Genomic DNA, 19,629 nt, shown 5'->3' on the forward strand with positions numbered 1-19,629 from the left:
TACTTAATAAATGTCAATTGATTGATTGATTGCCTTGAGCAAATTACTTCACTTTCTGGAGTTTGATTTCACCATCTATAAAATGGGACTGGTAGCAGAGACTACTTCTGGGTCCTTCAATTCTGTAATAGACACAGAGTAAGCTAAGAACCCAGTTTGCTTCCACTTCTCAGTTTCTGATACAATATGTTGTAGTTTCCTCAAGCTTCCCCATGCCTACCAGTTAATTCTGCCCTACAGCCTCGATATCATTGCTCCATGCATGCCATAGGAAAAATATATGCATCTTGCCCAAGGAGAGCTGCAAATGCTTACTACCTTCTCTAGTAGCTGAATTTTAAATTTGTGTATCCAACTAAAACGACAAATAAATGCACCCATTGCATTGACTCACTCTGAAACCTATGCAGCAGAAAAGAGCAGTCGTCCCCCACCCCCCCGCCCCTCCCACCCCGGCTTTCCCCCTTTTTCCTCCCTCCTTCCCTTTCTTGGGGGCTAATGCCAGATGATGGACGGTTGCTATAGCATTAGATCTCTGACGTTAAACAGTTTTAAAGAAACAACACTGAATTGTGAACACTGCTGAGGAGTTAGTGCACTGAAGCCTCTTTGTTGGAAAAAAGAGAGATTTGAATAATATCATTTCAAGGCTGGAATACTCCCACAGCGTTCCAGGCTGTCATTCTTAGATAGACACTCACCTGCAAGAATTTAAGAAAGACTTTGAAAAAGATGCTAATTCTTGTACTTTCCTAGGAGGCAGAAAAGAGAAGGAAAGGGGAAAAGGAAAAGAGGAAGAGGAGGAAGAGAATGGAGGAGGAGGAACAAGAGGGACACCTGGGATCAGGCTAGGGAGGCTACATTAGGGGAATTTAATGGTCCTGAATAAATTGGATCCTTTTCCCTCCCCCATTAGATTGCAAGCCCTGGAAGGCAGAGACTGGTTTTTGCCGTTCTTTTTATCCTCAGTGCCTCCCACAGATGACACACAGTAAGTTAGCCCTTAATGATAAATGCTTGTTGACCATAAGATCCTTGGATAGAATATAAGCCCCTTGAAGGCAGGGAGTTTAATTTTTGTCTTTGTATCCCACTATGCCTAGAACAAAGTAGGTGCTTATGATATGTACATACGTACCTACATGTGTGTGCATGTACGTACACACACACACACACAAACACTTCCCCTCAGCCTCATTTATACCAAAGATTCCCTCAGAAAATGCCATAGATTTGGTCAGGATAAGGTTGGCGTGCATTTGAGAGACCTCCAGAAAAATCAAATTCAGAGATTCCGCTTTCATCAGAGATCAGTAATTCCTGACATGAGATGGAACTGGGGAAGAAGGGGAGGAGTAGGTTAGAGTTTTCGAAAGACCTAGCTTTTCTCATTAGATCATATCCCTTAAAACAGATTGCATTTAAAGGCTTCATCAGCCTAAAAGCATAAAAAGGATTTTGCTGCTGCTGCTTCAAACCTTGAGAATAAATAATGCAAAGCAAACACTTCTATATCTCTTTGACTAATAAATGATCTGGACAGAGAAAACGCTGAATGGATAAAGTCCAAGTTCCAAAGGGGTGAATTTTAATTATCACCACAACTATTCCCCTTCCAAGAACATCATTCATTATCTTAGTGTTTTGCTTCATCTGCTGCCATATCATTCTGCAGCCAATGCTGGTTAAAGCATAAAGCCATACTGCAAATCTGAAAGTGGAATTGATGAACAGAATTTCAGTACCAGAAACCACTTGCTAAGCACCCAAGATTGCATCTAAGCCATCTAGCAATTATGGATTGTGCTAAAAGACAACAGAAATTATAAGACAGGAAAAGCACAAAGCATAATTAAAAAATTTTAAACCTGCTCTACTTTGGAGCTGGTCACTGTAGTAGAATATTTTTATTCCACTATTTATGATTTTTTTTGGTATCCCCAGCACATAGCACAGTACCTAGCACACAGTAGGCACTTAATAAATGCTTATTGTGTGACTGATTTCCTCCTCTATACCAAATAGTTTTCTCTCTGGATGTAATGTGCTAATAGTAATAGTTCAAAAATTCTGCACACCCCACAAAGAAATCATGGGGAATAAGAGTAGGCAAATGATGCTGGAGAGGGCAAAGACCATAACCAACAAAACTTCCACCCTGTTTCTGAGCCTTAGAGTATCAGGAGCAGGGCTGTGCTTGGATGTTTTGAGATGTAACTGCTGAAATTGGCCCTTTTTGTCTTTCCCACAGTGTGCCCCCAATGCATATTATCATCTTCATTACCAACCAACTATGAAAAGTAAAAATGAAAGTTCTTTAACGGTGTCATGGTTTTATTGCTACCCAGGGATGAGGCAGGTCAGGTATTTTTAGGAATCCGCAGGAAGCAGCCACTTAATCTGTCCCTGTAAAAAGTGTTTATTGGTCTTTGTTTAATTCTCAAACAACAGACATCCTCAGTACACAACAGCGATCTGGAAGCTATCCCCTTGCCCACATATACACAATGCACTATTTTTGTCATATCTTACTACTGCTTCAGTTTGTGAGGCTTTCCTCTATTTATTTTTAAGGTCTAAAATCCTATGATCCTAGTCATGATTTTCATGTTCCACAGCATTGTTAATGTCACAGTACAGACCGGCCTGCTCTTTCCTTTAGACTCCCTTTCTTATATAGCTCTGGTCTAGATGCGTGTCAAGATAATGGGAAATCCTATAAGTTCACAGTCTGGCCCAGGGTCCATCAATATATAGATCAGGCTTATCCTTTGACCATAACATTGTCCAAGCAATGAAATTTCCACTATTTATCTAGCCTAAACATTTTCTCATGACCTCTCTGATGGTGTTCCATCACGTACATGTAGGTATGTTTCAACTGATCTTACCCATATTAAAGTCCTACTTGTATCCGTCTTCCTGCCAGAGAGGTGACCCAAAGTTTCTCAAAGGCTATTCTAGGGGAGAATAGTCTCTGGCCTATGGTTCTGTGGACCTAGTCAACAAGTCAAGTCAAATCAACAAGCATTTATCAAGTACTTACTATATGTTAGGCAATGCCCTAAGTGCTTAGAATAAAATGCAAGCCAAAAGAAAAGACGATCCTTGTCCTCCTGGAGCTTACATTCTAAGAGGGAAGATGACACAAAAGGAGGTGAGGTGAGGAAGAGAAGGTACCCATGACAGGACATGGTGGTGAAGCTGGGAGTCAGGAGAGAGCCAGGAAAGGAGTGAAGGATGGATGACTGCCCTAGGCAAAGGAACTCACCGTTGTAAAGAGACGGAGTTGCAGGGGCAGAGGAATCTTCCAGGGAGAGCCTGGTGACCGCATGTATCTCTTTTGTGTGAAGATTAGCCTAAATACGTTCTGAAAGGTTCATAACCAGGTTGGCCATCTACAGAATCTCTCCTAGACCATCATAGAAGGTAAAAGGTGTGCCCACACCAACAAAATCACACACCTTACAAATATTAAAGCGTAAGGTCTTATACAATTATTAGGGAAAGTTATTCTTTACGTTTTGAGCTAAGCACAGTAAAATGAAGCTACATTTGGGTTAGGTCACATTATAGATTTGGAGATGGTAGAATCTAATGCCCTTCTCTAGTCTAACGCACTCATTTAAAAGTTGAGGAAACTGAGGCCGGTAGAGGCAAACAAGACCCCACTTGTTATAAACGGCAAAGACAGAATTCAAGCCTATCTCTACTCTGACTCCAGATCTATCACTGTACTTTAGATTTAAGCTTCCTTCCCTTGGGAAAAGGACTATGTCTTCTATTTGGGGGACCCTCTCCAGGACCTAGGGCCTTGTCCAGTATAGAGTTGATAATCAACAGTTCTGTAAGTTACCAACTCTCCCTCCTTTGTTTGGCATTCAAAGCCCTTCATAACCTAGCCCCTTTCTACCTTTCCAGTGTTCTTACAATTGACTCCCCTCCATGTACTTTACTGTAGAGGGAATCCTGATTTTTATAATAATGGATATGATATGTGTAATAAATATACTAATAGATTAGATTTTTCAGAATTGCCTTTTCCAGCTTGTGATTCAAACTCACAATGGAGCTTGAACTAATCAATCAAATTTTGACAAGGCTCACAATCACTGGCATTCTTGTGCTTGTGTATCTGAAGTGAAGCAAATCAAAGACTGTAGAACCTGTTCCCATCATAGAACTCTGGTCCTATGACCCACCAAGTAATGACCCCCAAGGACTGGAGCAATATTGCTCCCACGGGACTACAGAATTATTGCACTGTCTTCCATTTGAGGGTTTGTCATGGAAACCACTCTGGACCTGGGAACAAATGTTTGTAATCCATCTTCCCCCTCCCTTCCCACTTGTGATTTATGTTCATAATCTCTGTCTTCACTTCAGCAAGGTGGAATTCTGATCAGGAGAATTCCAAATTTGCAATCTGTTCCTTATAATTTGCAAATCTGTTCCTTATAATGAAACTAATTAATTAAATGGCTACCTGATTACTGGCACTTTGTCTCTGGCCTACTGTTTCATCACTTTCAGGTTAGAGACTGGCTCGTAAAATCCTGTTAACATTCTCAACCAGTGAATCTGGCTTCTTTGTGGTTCCTCCAACAAAGCACTCCATCCCCTGACTGGACATTTTTATTAGCTGTCTACCATGCCTGAAGTGTTCTTCCTCCGTGTCCTCTCTTCTCCTGGCTTCCTTCAAGTCTCAACTAAAATTTCACCTGCTGCAAGAAGGCTTTCCCAGGTCCCCTTGATGCCAGTTACCTCCCTTTGAGGTTACCTCTAAAAGCTGTTTGTACATAGTTGTTAGCATATTTTCTCCTCCATTAGACTGTAAGCTCCTAGAGGGTAGAAATCATGTTTTTTTTTTGCCTTTCTTTGTATTCGCTGCACATTTTGAGTCATTTTTTTCAGTTTTGTCCAACTTTACCCTATTTAGGGTTTTCTTGGCAGAGATACTGGAGTGCTTTGCCATTTCCTTCTCCAGCTCATTTTACAGATGAGGAAACTGAGGCAAACAGGGTTCAGTGACTTGCCCCAGGGGCACACAGCTGGTAAGCATCTGAGGCTGGATTTTAACTTAGGAAGAAGAGTCTTCCTGACCTCAGTCTGGCACACTTTACCACCGAGCTGCCCCAGCTGGTACATTGTAAGTGCTTAATCAATGCTTATTGACTCAACTCTCAGTTCCGCTTATCCTGACACCTGAAGATATAAGATCAGTTATAAGGAGTGGCATAGATGTTGGCCTGGCCAAGAGAATTTAGGGGTAGCAGTGATCAGTGGAGAACCCTCTAAGACCTAAATATTTTGAAAGAAAATTAATTTCTGCAGATAATGATTTGTTGTTGTCGTTGAGGAACACTTGCCTAACGCCAATTGCTTTACATACATTTATTGCTGTGGACAGAGTGATGACTGGAGTCAAGAACTCAAATATCACCACAGATGCTTACTACCTCTGCACCATACCCTTCACTTCCCTGGGTGTAGGTTTCCTGTCTATAAAGTGAAAGAGTTGGACTAAACACCCTTTGAAGTTCCTTCTGGTTCAAGATCTTTGATCCCAGGATCTGTTCACCACGAAATCCATTTCCTTGTCAATGAACTCACTACTCTTCTTTATTCATTCATTCATTGAAAAGAACCCACTATATGCTAGATACGGTGCTGGAGTGAAAAAGGCAAAAACAAAAACAACTCCTTCCAGCATTCCCGGTGTTCAGCAGGGTTGGGAATTGAACAATAGATCTAAAAAGAAGTAATGGAAAATATGTAGCAAGTCATGACAAGTCAGTATTGAGTTGAGTGTGGGTGGACAGAGAGGGGAGGTAGAATTAGGAAAGACCTTGTATGGGAACTCTGAAGGAAGCTAGGGATTGTAAGGGCGAAGAGGTGAGGGGGGACATACATTCCAGGCAGGGGAGATGGACTGAACAAAAGTGTGGAGAGGGGAGATAAGATTTTGTGTATGAGCAACATCAGGTAGACATCTCTTCAAAGGGAGCTTTGCTAAGACTTACTTTTTCTGTCTTCTTGTGAAATGACCTTAATGTGCACATTGCATTTTATTTTATTATTGAAGACTTTACTTTAAGTCTGAATTTACCTGCTCATCTGTTGTGTCGCCTTAGGCCAAGCATAGAATTTGATTTTTTCATTGGCTATTCCCCCAGCCCTGGAATCCTTTTTCTTCTTACCTCTGCCTCCTGGATTTCTTGGAGTCCTTCAAGACTCATCTCAAAGCCCACCTTGGCAAGGAGGCATTTCGAGGTCCCTCCCCCTACCAGTGTTTTTCCTTTGAGATCAGTCATAGCCTGGAAGGTGGCAGGGTGTAAGACCTGGAATCAGGAGGACTTCAGTTCAAATTCAGCTATATGACCCTGGGTTAGTCATTTAACTTCTCAGTTTCTTCAACTGCAGAATAGAGATAATAATAGCCCCTCCCTCTCAGAGTCGTTGTGAGGATAAAATGAAAAAAATCTTTGTAAAATGTTGAAAACCTTGAAGCACTATAAAATGATGGCTATTATTATGTAATTTCCTTCCATTTACACTGTATATGTCTTATACGTACATGTAGAACGACCTCATTTTAAAATATTTATTAGATGGTCTTGTCTTTTTAAGTACCACTGTATTAATGCTGTTCTCAATTAATGGTATTGTTTATTTCTCAAATCCAACATATTCAATATATCAATATATATATCAATATATTTCCAAAAGGAAAAGCACAACCAACCAGTTAAATTATTGCTGAACGTCCCATTTTATATATGGAGAAACAGTTGTGCCTGAAAAGGAAGTCATTTTGTCTAGGCCGTGCAAAGTTCATGACATAGCAAGTTCAGTAGCACATGCATTTTAGACTTTGAGGATGCTATTCAAAAACCATACCACTTTGTACTCAGTGGGTACATAATAAATGTTTCCCTAATTGAATTCCTAACAACTGTATTAAACTAAGCAACTGCTTTTCTCAAACACCTGGTCAGTTTTATGTATGTGGAAGATAGATATAACATGGCCAAGACTCTCCCAAACTTAAAAAAACCCCCAAACGTTTACTAGATCCTCCCATCCCTACGAACTGTCATCCTTAATCTCTCCCATTTCCCCATTGGCTGAACTATCTGGATTTTATCAGGTTCTCCATAATCTCATCATCCTGCAAGATCACACTAACCCTGACCTCAGCCTCCCAGTTCTTCAGTGCCTCCTGCCCCTGGGCCCCTTCCCTCTCTGGATTTTGGACAGTGGAGAGCCAGATCCTCCATTTAAGGGGGATGCCTAGAATAGCCAACTCATCATTTCCCATCCAGCTTCACTTCTCTGGACTTTATCAGACCCCCTGCTCCCACTCCACTCCCTTTTCATATCTTTTTGTAGGTTGTCCTCCTTCATTATATTGTGAGCTCCTAGAGAGAGGGACTGATTGTTGTCTTTCTTTGAATCCCCAGTACCGCTTCTCCGCTTCCTCTCCTCTTATTCATTCCTTAACTCTTTGGGATCAGGCTTCCCACCTCATCAATTCAGATTGCTTTCTCTAACCTTACCAACAATCTTTTAATTGCCAAATCTGGCCATCTTTTCTCAGTCTGCATCCTTCTCAATCTATCATTCAACATTATTGACCACCTCCATATGCTGCTTTGGCCCTATCATCAGCTTCCATAGGTTTGATTATTATTAGCTCTATGCATTTGACTCCCAAATCATCAGTGTCTGCAAGCATCTATCAAGTGCCTACTGTGTTAAGCATTGGGTATACAAAGAAAGTCAAGAGACAATCTCTACCCTCAAGGAGCTCAGTCTAGAATAACACACACACACACACACACACACGCATGCTCACACTATAGGCAGGATCAATAGGAGGCAAGGTTTTAGAAGCTGGGGAATCAGAAAAGCCTCTGAGAGAAGGTAGGATTGAGCTGAAGGAAGGCCAGGGACTGAGGTGAGGAGGGAGAGCATTCTAGGTACAGGAATAACCAGTGAGGAGGCTTGGGTTACCTGCAGCCTCAAGGCCACTTGCTAGGTCTTTTGATTGAGACCAAGTTTTACAGAACAAATCCTTTTATTACAGTTTGTTCTGTGAAGTTTGGATTCAGTCAAAGGGCTGCACTTGAGGATCTAGAGGGCTACATGTGGCCTCGAGGCCTTAGGTTCCCCATCCAGATGGGAGACAGAACCCTCAAGCTTCAGTCCTGCCTGAACAATGGCCTGTTGGACATTTCAAATCAGATGTCCTGAAGAAACCTTAAAGTCAACATGTGAAAAACTAACCTCATGATTCTTACATACCCATGTTCAACAAAATTGAACTCTTTCTTCTCCTTCCTAGAAACGTTCTTCTATTCAGTTGACTGTTATCAATCCTCTGGAGAGGGCTTACTGGATATGACTGATGGTGGCCATACTCCAGGAACTCTTGTCATGGATAGCAGTGGAGTCTGAAGTTTCTCTGTTTCTCACTGCATGACTGGTCCATCTATTTTCCCAGTTGCACATCTCTCCAATGACATTCTTTTTGGGGTCTTTTTTTTGGCAGGGCAATTGGGGTTAAGTGACTTGCCCAAGGTCACACAGCTAGTACATGTGTCAAGTGTCTGAGGCCGCATTTGAACTCAGGTCCTCCTGACTGCAGGGCCAGTGTTCTACTCACTGAGCCACCTAGCTGCCCCATCCAATGATGTTCTTTATGCCACTTTTGTCCAATTCTAAACTGACAACATGTTGCCATCTATTTGCACCTCTATTGTCCTTTGGGTGACCCAAAGTTTTAATTCTTTGTAGGCAATGGAATAGGCATATTCCATTCTCATCTTCATTATTTATTATTTTGAGAAATCTTGTATTTTCAAACACATAGCAGGGTTCAGGTAGAAACCAAGAGGCTGTCCTCCGTATGGATATGAGAGACTTAGCAAGAAATGTTGAAGTTCAGGGATGCTGTAGATTTAGAGGGATTCTTCCCTCTTCCTTCAAAGCATAGCTCAGTTGCTACCTCCTATACTTTCCAGAACCTCCTTGGAGTGTTGTCTCATCTGTAAGCTTCCTAAAGGCAAGGACCATTTTCACTTTTGTCTTTGTATCCTCTGCACTTAGTACAAGGCCTGCCACATAGTAAGTGCTTAATAACAGCTAGTGCCTTTCCCTCTAAGCTTCCCTATCTTCCTAGTCTTATTATCCAAACCACCCCCTCCCACATTCTGTAATCTAGCCAAAATGGCCACCTTTCTATTCCTTATGCACACCACTCAATCTCCTTTCCCTGCACCCCATGATTGTAATGCATTCCTTTCTTGCCTCCTCCTCACCTAATCCTGCTTTTCTTTCAAAATGCAGCCCAAGCACCATATTCCACATGAAATCTTTCCTAATACCTTCAATTGCTACTATCCTCTGTCTCTCTTACCTTGTATTTAACTACTTTTAATTTAACATTAAAATTTTAATTTATTTTTCAAATTAATTTTATTTTTATGTATTTGTACTTATTCTCTTTATAGTCTGTATGTACATATATTTATATATGCTTATTGCCCTCCCTCTCCCCCTTCGAATGTAAACTCCTTGCCAAAAGGCAAAGGTTTCATTCGTTGATTTTGCATCCCTAGCATCTAGACAGTACCTGAAATATAGATGGCAATTACCAAACAACTAGTTCTTGCTTGCTTGATTCTTCTGGCTGTTAGAATTCTTTTCCCTTTGAAATTACTTTTGTATATTCTTTGTGTTTATGTATCTGTGAACATGTTACATTCCTATACCTCACACATAGGTACATAGGCTCATAGTTGGTGCTTAGTAACTGCTAATGCCTTTGTCTCCAAGATTATCTTGCATCTGCTTCATATGTATTTTGTGTATTACTACACGTATATTTTGTGTATATATATATACATATATATATAACTATATAGACACATACATATAGAATTGCTATTGTTCCCCTCTTGAGAACAACAAATATATATGTGTGTGTATATATGTACATACATATGTTGTCTCCCAAATTAGAATATAAGCTCCTTGACGGCAGGGACTGTTTTTGTCTTTGTATTCCCAGTATTTAGTACAGTGACTGGCATATAGTGTCTTCTTAATAATTGCTAGTGCCTTCTCCTCCCAGATCCCTTTTATCTGGGTTATTGTCTGCTTTATGTGTGTTCTGTATGTACCTATCTACGTGCATGTTGTCTCCACTATTAGACTGTAAGCTCTTTGAGGTCCGGGGTTGTTTTGCTTTTGTCTCTGTTTTCCTAGGACCTAGCAAAGTGCTCGGCACATATTAACAATTTATAGAGGCTTGCCTACTTAGTTGATCCACGTAGGAATGTGAATGCCCCTTGGGGGCACACTCTGTTCTGGTTTTTACCTTTTTATCTCTGTCTTGCACACTGTAGGTGCTTAATAAATGTTTGTTTAATTGAATTGAATTTTAAGTGCTACTTGCATCACAGGGTTCGTGTGAGGAAGCACTTTATTAGGTAGGTAGCATTGTACGGTGGAAAGAACACTGGCTTTAGAGTCAGAGGTTGTTGGAGTCATGTTTGACTCTTTGTGACCCTGTTTGGTGTTTTCTTGGTAAAGATACTGGAGTGGGTTGCCATTTCCTTCTTTAGCCCTTTTTACAGTTGAAGAATCTGAGGCAAACAGGGTTAAGTGACTTGGTCAGGGTCACACAGCTAGTAGATGTCTGAAGTCAAATTTAAATTCAAGAAGATGTCTTCTTGACTTCAGGCCAAGCCCTCTACTTGCTGTGCCATCTATCTGCTCTTGGAGTCAGAGACCTGAGCTCAAATCCTGCTTCTCATACTAACTACCCACATGACCTTAGGCGAGCCATTTAGCCTTAATAGGTATTCTGGGCCAGGCTTAACTCAAGCTGGTTTAGGTACAGTATGGAGACAAAATGAGATATTCTGAGACCATCTAACATTTAACAAAAGGATGTTTACTTAACAAGAGTGTCGAAAGGATCTCCAGCAAGGATATAATACTGACTCAGTTGGGCATGACTCTACTGACTCCACATTTGTCATGGCAGGGCTTAATCAGCAACGGTGTGTGTGTGTGTGTGTGTGTGTCTGTGTGTCTGTGTGTCTGTGTGTGTGTGAAACCTAAGCAACACCTGATTCCTCGTGCATTGGGTATTGGTACATAATTGACCAGGAAGTCCCATCAAAGCTTCATGCCTCAGGCCTTGGGACTATATGGGTCTCAAGTTTGGTTTCATTACTTTGAGGGAAAAATTAGTCTCATCTACAAGACAGGGACTTTGGTAGATGTTGCTCCTACCACACTAGGCCTCAGTGTTGTCATTTATAAGATGAGGAGATTGGGCTTGATGACCTCTATGGTCCTTTCCAGATCTACAGTCCTATGAATCTTAAACCACTGTCTATATAAATGTGAATTCCTCTCCTCCTCCTCTTCTCCTCCCTCATCTTCCTTTCTTCTCCTCCTCCTCCTCCTTTTCTTCCTCCTCCTACTTCTTCTTCTGGTAGCTCTTGCCAAGGTGGAAAGACCTGAAGTCTAGGTCCAGTGACTTTCTGGACAAATAATTTTGGAGAACCTCAGCATCAGGTTGGCAGCAAGGGGATGGCTGTTTGAACCACAGAAACACTTTTTAAAAAAATTTTTATTTTACAACACTCAGTTCCACAAATTTTTGAGTTCCAAATTTTCTCCCCCTCCCTCTCCTCACCCCTCCCCCACAAGACAGCATGTAATCCGATATAGGTTCTACATATATGTTCACATTAAACTTATTTACACAATAGTCAAGTTGTAAAGAAGAATTATAACCAATGGAATGAATCATGAGAAAGAAGAAACAAAACCGAAAAAGAAGGGAAAAAAAAGAGAGCAAATAGTTTGCCTCAATCTGCATTCAGACTCTGTAATTCTTTCTCTGGGTGTGCATAGCTTTTTCCACCATGAGTCTTTTGGAACTGTCTTTGAACCTTGTATTGCTGAGAAGAGCTAAGTCTATCAAAGTTAGTCATCAAAGATACCGTGTGTCTGTAATCATGTCTGATGTTCTCTTGGTTCTGCTCCCCTCACTCAGCATCACATCACGTAGGTCTTTCCAGGTTATTATGAAGTCCATTTGTTCCTCATTTCTTATAGCACAATAGTATTCCATTACATTCATATACCACAACTTGGTTAGCCATTCCCCAATTGATGGGCAGCCCCTTGATTTCCAATTCCTCACCACCACAAAAAGAGCTGCCATAAATATTTTTGTACATATGGGTCCCTTTCCCACTTGTGTGATCTCTTTGGGATACAGCCCTAGAAGAACCACAGCAACTCTTGAAGGTCATCCACCAACCATCATCGTTCATTGAATCTGGAGCTAGAAGGGATCCAAGAGCACATCTAGCCATGGGATCATGGGGCTGGAGCTAGAAACGGAGCTCAGAGTGCTTCTTGTTTCTAGCTGGAGCTAGAAATGGAGCTCAGAGCGCCAACCTTTCATTTTGCAGGTAAGAAAAACCAAGACTTAGAAAGATCATTTGCTTTGTCCAAGGTCACACAGGTGGTCAATATCAGAGGCAGAATTTGAACCTTTGTTAGTTGAAGAGATCTGACCTGGGTAAGGGAGTACCCACAATGCAAGATCATCAGTCCTAGAAGTATAGGAATGGCAGCAACAACAAAAACACAGATTTCTGTCTTTTAGAGCATCATTTTTCCTTCTCAGCACTTGGATGGATTGGGATGCTAATACTCAGTTCTCTTGTTCCAGTGACAGGTTTCATGCTGGAGCGTTGATGGCTCATTCCATTATCTATTTGCGAAGATGCTGCAACAAGGGCTCCAGACAAGAATGAACACATATGCGCCTAATAATAGCCCAGGATAAGGGTTCTCTGGTCCACAAAGAAATTAGCATAATTACTCTGTTCAGGAGCAGACATGAGGATAACAAAATGCTTGTTCTACATGCTTCTCCTAGGAATAGAAGCTGCTTCAAGCAGCTGAGTTTGGAACCTGAATGTATGCAAAACATCTTGCTAGAGTAGATTTGATTTAATTCTACAAACCTTCATTAAGTACCTACTAGGGGCAGGGCACTGTGCCAGGTGCTAAGGGTACAAAGACAAAATGGAAAACAGCCCTTCAGGTTAAAAAAAACCTTACATTTTTTACATTCTACATAAAAGATTTACACAGAGAATTAAATGTTCCTGCTGGAAGCACAAAGCATTATACCACATGTGGCAATCAGGAAGGGCTTCCTTCCCCTAGGAGATGGCACCTTAGTGGAACCTTGAAGAAAACTAAGGGTTTTGAGAGTTAGAGGCAAGGAGGGAATGTGTTTCAGGGTCCTAGGATCATAGATTTAGAGCTGGAGGGGAGCTGGAAGGCTATCAAATCAAACTCCCTAATTTTCAGTTCCTACCATATTGATTAAAGTCAGTTTATGCAGTCCTGTGAAAGACTGATTGGTGAGGGAGCAGGGAGGCCAATTAGGAGGCTATTGCAATGGGCTTGGTAAATTGAGATGGGATTAGGGTATGGACCAGGGTGGTGGCTGTATGATTAAAGGAAAGGATAGATGCAATAATATTTTGGAGATAGAACTGACAACTCCTGGCAACTAATGAGATCTAGAGGTCAGCGGGAATAAAGAGTCCAGAATACCTAAAGTTGGGAATGTGGGTGACTAGAAGGCTGGCAGGCTTCTTAACAGAAATAAGGAAATTTGGAGAGATAAAGGCTTAGTGGGGAAGACAGTGAGTTCTATTGGGGACCTTTTGAGTTTGAGATACCCATGACACATTCAGGTAGAAGTGTCCAGGTCCCACTTGTGGGTCAGTTCTGTGATACTGTTGGGAAAAGATGGGGAGAGGTTGGGGAAGAACCAAGTTTTAAAGGCCATAAGATTCATTTGACTTTTCTGACTAGAAACTTTAGTATTTTAGGAAGTAATAATAGCTTACATTGATCCAGTGTTTTAAGGTTGGCAAAGCACTTTAATGACATCATCTCACTTGACCCTCAAAATGGCTTTTAGGGACAGGTACTTATTTTTAAAAAATAAATGTTTCTTGGTGTCTTTTTTTTTCATCATGAAAATTCTCCCCAGAGTCTCTCCTTCACCCCTTGCTAAAGAGCCATCCCATAAAACAAAAAAATATTTTTTAGGACAAAAAAAGAAAAAAGAAGAAGAAAAAAATCAACCAAACAGATCAACATATTGAAAAAGTGTGAAATATTTGCAAAGTTCAGCATGCACAGACCTCTGTAAATAGGTAAGTAGGGGTCTTCTCAAATCTAATCTTTTGAGATAAGATGCTTGTTCTTTGTAATTCACTTTTGATTTCTTGGATTTGTTCTTTATAGAGATGTTTTTTTCTCAACTAGATCTATCATTTTCTTGATATGGGGAACTTCAGGTAAAAAAATTCCTATTACGAATGCAGATACAGGCTTACTCCAAAACTTATACTTTTAGAGTTATCTGGGAACACTGAAATGTTAAATGACGTACCCACAGTAACACAGCCATTATGCATGACAGATGAGACTTGTATTCCTTTTCTTCTGACTCTAAGGCTGATTTTAATAATAATAATAATAATTAACACTTATATAGCATTTTAAAATTTGCCAATCACTTTACAAATATCATCTCATAACCCTGAGAGGTAGATACTATCGTTATCTCAATTTTACAGATGAGGAAACTGAGGCAGACCGAAGTTAAGTGATTCTTCCAGGATCATACACTGAATGTATCTGAGGCTGGATCTGGACTGAGATCTTCTTGACTCCAAACCTGGACAGCACTCTATCCATTGCCCCAGTGTGGCCTTTCAGGTGTATCATCCTTACCATACAGATAAAGACACTGACCTTCATAGAGGCTAAGACTCAGGGGTGGGGAACCTGTGGCCTTGAGGCCACATGGGGCCCTCCAGGTCCTTATGTGTGGCCCTTTGACTGAATCCAAACTTCACAGAACAAATCACCTTAATAAAAGGATTTGTTCTGTAAAACTTGGACTCAGTCAAAAGGCTGCACCCAAGGACCTAGAAGGCCCCATAAGGCCTCGAGGCTGAAGGTTCACCACCCCTGGAAGTGGTTTGCTCACAATCGTACAACTAATATCAGAGATGGGATTCAAACTCAGGTCCTCCGGATATCAGGGCAGGGCTGTTTTTACAGGTTTGACAGTCCCTGGTAAAAATCACTTTAGTCTTTAAGTTGAAAAAAGAAAGAAAAAAATTGGATACCATGTAAGCACCAACACTTTGCCATATTAATTTATACAGAGACTACCTTAATTCAATTGGCTCTTGCCTATATTATTGCAATGGACTCAAAATTTGGTCTCTGTCTCTCAAGTCTCCCCACTCCATTTCATCCTCTGTACTACTGCCAAAGTGATTTTCCACAAGTACAAGTTTGACCACATCATTCTCTTATTCCATAAACTCCAATGGCTCTCTACTGACTTTAAGAGCAAATATAAACTCATTTATTTAGCTTTTGAAACCCTTTACAAAGTAGCCAAGATCTACCTTTCCAGCCTCCCGGTAGGCTACTGTCCCTTCTGTACTCTGTAATCTAACCAAACTGGCCTTACCAATGTTCCTTACACACAATACTCTATCTCCCACAATGCTGTTGCACTGGCCACACCTGTAATGAATTCCCTTCTTACCCCTACCTGGAGAATCCTTCTTTTCCTTCAAGATTCCAGTACATTCTATATATGAAGCCATTCCCAATCTTCCCAATTTAAGCACTTTTACTTATTCTATATATACACACATATCTATGTATGTGTGTGTGTGCATGCATGTGTGTATGTATACATAGATACATATATATACATATATACGTATATAAATATTTTACAAACATTATCTCAGTTTATTCTCACAACAACCTTGGGAAAGAAGGTGCTATTATTATCTTCATTTTATAGATGCCACAGAAGAGGTTATGAAGCACAGAGAGGTTAAGTATGAACCACCCCCCCACCCCAGGTCATATAGCCGGTATATGTCTGAGACTAAATTTGAACTCAGGACTTCCTGACTCCAACTCCAACACTCTATCCACTGGGTCACCTACCTGCCTAGGTATATATACATATACATACATACACATACATACATATACATACATATACATATATATACACATATATATGTATATACATACATACATACATACATACATATATATATATATATATATATATATATATATATATATATATATATATATATATATATATACTTGTGTGATGTATCCCCTGTTAGGATATAAGCTCCCTGAGAAAAGGTACATTTCATTTTTGTATTTGTGTCCTAGTACAGTGGCTGGCCCATAATAGGTTAATAAATAATAATCAATAATATTCAATAAATAAATAGTTAATTAGTAAAACTTAAATAAAAAATAATAAATGCTTGGTGATTGATCTCAGTGATTACAATTAACTAACTCTCTTAAGAAATCTTTGCTTCAATAGAACAAAGAAAAACAATACACACGATAATTTAAAAAATGCAAAGAAAAACAATCCCCCAAATATCAGAAATCACATCAATACAACGATTTGTCTTAGATCCCCAGTGCACATGATGAAACCTCCCAATTTTCTGCTTCCCTCCTAATTCTTGTTGCATTGGCTTTTTTTGTACAAAAACATTTCAATTTGACATAATCAAAATTATCCATTTTGCATTTTGTAATGCTCTCTATCTCTTGTTGGGTCATGAATTCTTTACTTTTCCACAAATCTGATAAGTAAACTATTCCTTGCTTTCCCAAATTACTTAGAGTATCAACTTTTACTCCTAAATCATGAACCCATTTTGACTTTATTTTGGTATATTGTGTAAGATATTGGTCTATGCCCAGTTTTTGCCCTACCGTTTTCCAATTTTCCCAACAGTTTTTGTGAAATAGTGAATTATTAGCCCAGAGGCTGGCCTCTTTGGGTTTATCAAAGAGTAGATTGCTAAACTTGTTGATTTCACCTACTTGTGTACCTATCCTATTCCACTGATCCACACCCCTGTTTCTTAACCAGTACCAGGCAGTTTTGATGACTGCTACTGTGTAGTACAGTTTAATATCTGGTGTGGCTAAGCCACCATCTCTAGGATGTCTTTTCATTAATATCCTAGATACTCTAGACCTCTTGTTTTTCCAAATGAATTTTGTTATTATTTTGTCCAGCTCAGTAAAAAAATTTTTGGTAGTTCGATTGGTATGGCACTGAATAGATAGATTAATTTAGGTAAAATTGTCATTTTTATTATGTTAGCTTGGCCTAACCATGAGCAACTGATATTTCTCCATTTATTTAGATCTGATTTTATTCGCGTGAAAAGTGTTTCATAGTTATGTTCATATAGGCCCTGGGTTTGTCTTGGCAGATAGACTCCCAAATATTTTATAGTGCCTTCAGTAACTTTGAATGGAATTTCTCTTTCTATCTCTTGCTGTTGGGCTTTGTCAGTAATGTATAGGAATGCTGAGGATTTATGTGGGTTTATTTTATACCCTGCAACTTTGCTAAAGTTGTTTATTATTTCAAGTAGTTTTTTACTTGATTCTCTAGGATTCTCTAGATAAATCATCATATCATCTGCAAAAAGTGATAATTTAGTTTCTTCTTTTCCTATTCTAATTCCTTCAATTTCTTTTTCTTCTCTTATTGCTACAGCTAATGTTTCTAGTACCAAATTGAATAATAGGGGTGATAATGGACATCCTTGTTTCACCCCTGATCTTATTGGGAATGCATCTAGTTTATCCCCATTACAAATAATGCTTGTCGATGGTTTTAGGTAGATGCTATTTATAATTTTGAGGAAGGTTCCACTTATTCCTATGCTTTCTAGTGTTTTTAATAGGAATGGGTGTTGTACTTTGTCAAAGGCTTTTTCTGCATCTATTGAGATGATCATATGGTTTCTGCTAGTTTTGTTGTTGATATGGTCAAATATGCTAATAGTTTTCCTAATATTGAACCAGCCTTGCATTCCTGGAATAAATCCTACCTGGTCATAGTGTATTATTCTCGTAATGAGTTGCTGCAATCTTTTTGCTAATATTTTATTTAAAATTTTTGCATCAATATTCATTAGAGAAATTGGTCTATAATTTTCTTTCTCTGTTTTGACTCTACCTGGTTTGGGTATTAGTACCATATTTGTGTCATAAAAAGAATTTGGTAGGACTCCTTCTTCACCTATTTTCGCACATGATGAAACCTAATCTCTTTCCCTTCTCAGTAGGAGACTGGTGGACTACAGAAGCAAAGTGAGGCATATGCTATCTAACATGGTCAATATGTCTGTTTGTTTTGCTTAACTGTATTTAATGGAAAAAGACAGTGATGCAAAAAACAAACACCAATAAAACTTTAAAAAAGAACACAGCTGCCTAGGGAGCAGAAGTGAGAGTTGGTTCCCAGGCATGAGTTACCTTTTGTTCTCAAAACCATTCCTGGCAGCACTTACCTCTGCTCCCCCTTTACCTGTGTTCAAGTGTTCTCTGATTCAGCCTGGGCTTTTGAACTCCATCTCAAGCGAAACCAATGGATTAGTACAATAATGGTTGTTTAAATAAGAACTACTTTTCAGTTCCCCCAAGAGCCGAAAGAATGTATCAACCTGAAACACTTAGTAATAATTACTTGGAAGCACTTGGAATATCTACATCTCTCAGCTTCTCTCAGAGTAAGAGCCATTCTGATATTTACACTTGCTGTGTATTCAGCAGCAATTTAGGACGTCTTTACTGAGTCAAAGTGAGGTGGATAGAGGGAGTTTCTCACAGATCAGAACGCTAACTTCAGTTAATCACTCAAAACAGTCTCTTTTGGCATCCGTGGAAAACTGGGCCTAATCAATAAATACCAAGACCTCTTTACAATCCCGTCAGATTCCATTTGTGATTTTCATGATTTTCATTCTGGGAAAACCAATTTCAGGGCTAAGTCCATAAGTTTTCTTCTTGCTTCCTTCCTTTCTTTCCTTTCCTTTCCTTTCCTTTCCTTCCTTCCTTCCTTCCTTCCTTCCTTCCTTCCTTCCTTCCTTCCTTCTTTCTTTCATTCTTTCTTTCTTTCTTTCTTTCTTTCTTTCTTTCTTTCTTTCTTTCTTTCTTTCTTTCTCTCTCTCTTTCTTTCTTTCTCTTCCTTCCTTCATTACTTCCTTCCATCCTTCGTTCCTTCTTTCTCTTTCTTTCTTTCTTTCTTTCTTTCTTTCTCTCTCTCTCTTTCTTTCTTTCTTTCCTTCCTTCCTTCCTTCCTTCCTTCCTTCTTTCTTTCTTTCTTTCTTTCTTTCTTTCTTTCTTTCTTTCTCTCTCTCTCTTTCTTTCTCTTCTTTCCTTCTTTCCCTTCCTTCCTTCCTTCCTTCCTTCCTTCCTTCCTTCCTTCCTTCTTTCTCTTTCTTTCTTTCTTTCTTTCTTTCTTTTCTTTTTCTTTCTTTCCTTCTTTTCTTTCTTTCTTTCTTTCTTTCTTTCTTTCTTTCTTTCTTCCTTGCTTCCTTCCCTCCTTCCTTCCTCACTCTTCCCTCTAACTTTAAATATCTAGATGCTGTCTTTTTCCAGTTTTGCTTTAACAAGAACTAGTATTTG

Source organism: Trichosurus vulpecula, chromosome 4 (assembly GCF_011100635.1).
Source record: "Trichosurus vulpecula isolate mTriVul1 chromosome 4, mTriVul1.pri, whole genome shotgun sequence".
NCBI lineage: Eukaryota > Metazoa > Chordata > Mammalia > Diprotodontia > Phalangeridae > Trichosurus > Trichosurus vulpecula.